The following is a 5,159-nucleotide window of genomic DNA, read 5'->3' on the forward strand; positions in this document are numbered from 1 at the left end:
ATCAAGTATTTTTTTATCTTTAATATGAGTACCATATTGCTATACCTTTTTGTATTTATAAAAGTGTTTTTTAAAAAAAGTTAACAAAAGGTGTTTTATATTTGTGCTAATAAGGTGCTGATTATGTGTTAATTACAAAATAATACAAACAAACACCAAAAGTAGATATAATCAGCACATCTGGTGTGCTGATAATGGAGAACAATTGAAGATGTTGTGCTAATGTCGTTTATGTTGATAATGGAGAACGATTCGAGGACGATGTGCTGATAATGAAGAACGATTAATGATGTTGTGCTAATTATATAGTGTTGTGCTGATTATATTTTTTGTAATTATTTTTAATTAGTTATAAATAAATATGGTCAAAAAGTCTAAATTACCCCTAAACTAATTTTTTATTGATGGACACTTGTCAATTATGTATTGGTTCTTATGGTTCTTACAAACTTAAGTGTTTGTATTTGATCCCATTCCGGTTATTGTATATATGTATAAATATAAATAACCAAACTAACCGAACCTAGCGGTTAATTCCGTTCATTCGGTTTTTTCTATACGGTGTGACCGAAAACTGAATTGAACCAAAATACGTAAATGAGTTGGTTATTATATATATGTATAAATATAAATAACCAAATAACCGAATATGGATTCATTTAAGGTTTTGGTTAAATACAGGAATTAATCAATTTGAACCAAGTTAAGTACTTGATGAGCTGATGAGGATGATATGGGTCTGGATTTGGGGCTAAAAGGAAGAGTAAACAAGCTGGGCTAATTGGAGTAGCGAGCCCAATAAGTGTCATACTTAAGTACTTAACCATATAATTTTACTTTTATAGAAAAATGGGTAAATTGGTTAATTCGGGTTAATGAAATAAACCGAATTAAATAAATTGTTAAACCAATAATTGATCCGAATAAGCGAATTTGAATTCGGTTACGGTTACAAATTAAACGGAATAACCGAATTCTTATGCGGTTAAATATTTCAGTTTCGGCTAGATCGAGCTAACTCGATCCGAGCCAAGCGGCTCGAATTTAATTCGAGTCAAGCTCGATCCCCAAACCTCAGGTCGATTTAAAATTCGAGCTCGAGCCAAGTCAACTCAATTTGAATTCGAATAAAGCTCGAGTTGGGTCTGGCTCGACTCGACTTGTTATCAGCCCTAGTTTTAACCGAATAATTAACCACTCTAGTTAACGATAAAACCAACCCTTGTATTTTTTTTTAATAAGTAATATGTTATATGTAGGATATGTTTTATTGTAAATGTTTATAAATAACATATTATGTTACTATTTTTCACTTTCTAGATATAATTATGCTAATACTTTATTTAACCAACATTAAAAAACGAAAACATCAGTTATATATGGGTGTAAAAGATGGGTTACATTCATGCATCATGGGTGTAAAAACATCTATGAGTTGTGCATTTTTGAATTAAAAAGGTAAAAACAAAATAAAATAACGAACATGTTTAGACGGGCCAGGCTTGCTAAAACCCAGTTGTTCGGCCCATTTGTTGGTGAAAAGAACATTAAGTTTTGGCTAAACATGATTTTTTGTTTCTTACATGCCAACCAATATATTAGAGTAAACTGCCATTTTGGTCCCTAAGGTTTGGTTAGTTTTGCCACTTTAGTCCAAAACTCAAACCTTTTGCATTTGGGTCCCTGTGGTTTCAGTTTTATTGCCATTTTGGTCCAAAAATGAAATCAGGTCATACTTGTCTCATAAAATCCTGCAATTTTGTCATTTTCCTCAGGGACAAATCAGGTCATATTTGTCTTATAAAATATGGTATTTATTTATAAAAAAGAAATGATCATTTTGCCCCTGCGGAAAATGACAAAATAATAGGATTTTATAAGACAAATATGACATGATTTCATTTTTGGACCAAAATGGTAATAAAACTGAAACCACATGGACCCAGATGCAAAAAGTTTGAGTTTTGGACTAAAGTGGCAAAATTGACCAAACCACAGGGACCAAAATGGCAGTTTACTCTATATATTATATAATACTCTAATTTGCAACATTTTATTGCAATAGAGGTTGTACATCATGCTTTGTTGGTGTTTTATGAATGCAATACTTGTACCATGGTTGCATTGTTGTTTGTACCATGCTTGGTTTTTGTGTCATCTTATCACGCAACAAAGAGAGAGAGACACACAGTAGAGAGAGATGCAGAAGAGAAAAAAAACTAAATCAGAGTCGCCGCTTCTCCGACAATTGGCCGAGCTCCGGAGAGTGGTTGGCCTCAATTAACTGAACCAAGAGTAAGGAATCTCATCGTGGTGGTTATGTTTGCAGACGTGGCGGCTAGGGGTCCGGTGACCCTAGATGGTGCGGTGGCTTACACACGATGGCAAGTGGATATAGGCGTGGCTGTTGATTAACTTCTCCAATTTTCAGGCTTTCAACCCTCCAACAAGGTAACAACACTGACAATATTGGCTCTTCTGCTTTAGATCTATGTTGGTTCGTTGTTATTGTGCGTTCTTGAATGTAAGCCTTATTTTTTTGGATGATATCTGATTTTGTTGTTTTAGTTGATGATTGTGATTTGTACCCTAAATTTTTGGGGTGATGCGGTGGTTTGAAGCTGAGGTGACCTTGTGGGACTTTTTAGCAATACCAAGGGCAGCATCTCGCAACTCATTGCCACATTATCGACATAGTAACGTGAATTTGGCAGCTGGAGCGTAACTGGACATACAAAAACAGCAACGGGTTGCACGTGTGAAAGGAGTGTAACATAAACAAAGAGAGAGGCAGATCTATTTCAAAAGAAAAGAAAGAAGAATACAGACATGAGAGACAGATAGAGAGAGAGAGAGTGACGAAGGTGAGAGAAAGCGGGCAAGCCACAGGAAACTGGCCGGGTTCGTGGCAAGTCTCAACATACTAAACCGAGACTAAGGAATCCGATGGTGGTGACGGGCCGTTCAACGGAACAGCAGTGGTGATGTTCTCAGCGTAGATGGTGTACTAAGGGTGGTCAGAATACCACTGTCACCTTTTATAATCTCCCCACCTAAAATGAAACCCACAGATATCAACCGAAAACAGCAAAACCCATCTATCTTGAATACTATTTTTTCGTGAATCGAAGGTATGGGTGAGTACTTTTTATGGATGGATAAAAGGCATATCCTTTGGAACTATTTCTGTTTCTAATTTAAATTCATTGTGTTTTGATATGCAATGTTTCTTATTAGTTATATGATTGCAGGGCTTCAGTTTAGTCCAAGCAATTTTCAACCTTAAGATTGGCCATTTCCGTCACTAGCGGCTCTGAATTTACCATGCAAACGATCTGCAGCGAGGAAGGCTTTGAATGCCGAACCTAAGACGAATGATTCCTTCTGCTGCCATTTTGTTTGTTTCTGGTATGATTATTTTTCTAGGGTTTATAAATCAATCATGCTATCAGGTTCAAGTGGGGGTATTTTAGTCGTGTTATAGGATTAGTTTGTGATTTGTACCCTAAATTTTTTGTTGTACTTTTGGCTTGGGTGATTTTCAAAAACAAATTGGATTATGACACGTCTCCACACATCTACCATCTTTCCATCATAAAATCCTTCTTTCATCAAAATTATCTGTGTGTCCCCTGTCTAACACGAATTTGAATTAGGTTTTGTTGTTACTTTGTGTTGGAATCGCAACCGGGGATATACGGCTCATGATATTTGCAGGCTATTTTGGTAGAGAGTTTGCTTCGATCAACAGTTCTCAGTTTTCTGTTGATGAGAACACTAAGGAAGCTATTTTTAAGAGTATAGTTGATGAAAGAACTGGCAGTTTTAAAATTGTCATGTTTATGGTAATGTATCACACTTAATAATATTTATTGATTTTTATGAATTACTTTCTAGAAGGAATTTGAAATATGATGCTTATGGATATTATTCCATTTTGGATTGATTTTTGTGCAGATTTCTCTGTTTCATATATTTATGAGGATGTTTATAGAACAACCACAAATTGGCTTAACCACAAACCTATGGATACCCTTGGGTCATTTACATTAGATAACATAATCACTGACCTGGCTTTCCCTCCAAGGAGCCATGCCATAAAGGGTTCAAAGAAAAGAAAGTGGTTCAGCAGCCAGCCTACTTCAAAATCTCAGGTAATGAATGGTCTATTGCATGTATCATATGTAGTTGAGGATAATGATTATGACGAGTATATTGCTTTTAGTGTAGATGATGTGGCCGACCACATTTTACAAGCTTAATCTAGACAGAGGTATGCGTTGCTCAAGGTTTCATATTTTTTTTTTGTTTTCTCCTATGGGATTTTTTTCGGATTCATTTTGCTTAAAAAAATTACACATGTTTATTTTGCATTCCGTGATGTTTTAACACCATAGGTTTGACTTTTCTTTTCCAATTGCTTTTTTGGCTATTTATTTTGTTGAAAAAGATGGGATCTTTGCCTAATCCCTTATATCACCCAGGCTGCTAGGGGTTTTCTAATCTGTATTTAGTATTGGTATACTTAGCAAAATGCTTTTGTATCAGAAAACTTTGTGACTGAAATGAGTGTGGGTAAAAAAAATGTTAAATTATAAATCTTGATGGTCAGGTTCAGTATGTTATTCTAGCAATTCTGTAGCTATTAGGGGATCAAACATCTATTACAAGTCACCTTAATCAACAAGTATCCATTTTTATCTATTGTCCCATATGAACACCTGCAGTTACTAATGGATATCATACTTTGGAGAGCAAGTTGAAACAAAAGACAAGTTAAGTTGAGATCATACTTTGGAAAGCAAGTTGTGTCCCGTGTGAACACCTGCAGTTACTAATGGCAAGTGTATAGATAAATGAGTCTTATTTTTTTTTTTCATCTTATATGATTGGGTTCATTTGGCCATTAAAATCTTTTTTGTCATTAACACTTATTTTTTTTCTTTTTTGAATAGCATTAACACTTGATAAAATGTGTCCTAATGATTTTTTAGCTATGATATTAGGGTTTCTTTGGGGTGTATGACGGACACGGTGGTAGTAAGGTTGCGGAGTATGTAACGAAGAATATGCACTCGAATGTGTTTGATCTATGCATAACAACAGGGGGAACTTGATAAGCGAGATAAACGGTATTGCCTTATGCGCCTCCACAAGAT

General features: G+C 35.2%; 1 long non-coding RNA gene across 5 annotated transcripts; it reads left to right on the forward strand.

The window, feature by feature from the left end:
* The first annotated feature begins 2,138 nt into the window (after nt 1-2,138).
* Nucleotides 2,139-4,809, forward strand: LOC110898048. 5 transcript variants are annotated; one of them, XR_004877168.1, is made up of 7 exons: nt 2,139-2,451; nt 2,569-3,137; nt 3,238-3,408; nt 3,657-3,845; nt 3,958-4,154; nt 4,226-4,273; nt 4,728-4,809. It is a non-coding gene; the product is annotated as an uncharacterized LOC110898048 (long non-coding RNA). The 5 variants fall into 5 exon arrangements; XR_002569201.2 differs by having other exon boundaries at nt 3,252-3,408; XR_002569203.2 differs by having other exon boundaries at nt 2,569-3,131.
* The last annotated feature ends 350 nt before the right edge of the window (nt 4,810-5,159 follow it).

Source organism: Helianthus annuus, chromosome 13 (assembly GCF_002127325.2).
Source record: "Helianthus annuus cultivar XRQ/B chromosome 13, HanXRQr2.0-SUNRISE, whole genome shotgun sequence".
NCBI lineage: Eukaryota > Viridiplantae > Streptophyta > Magnoliopsida > Asterales > Asteraceae > Helianthus > Helianthus annuus.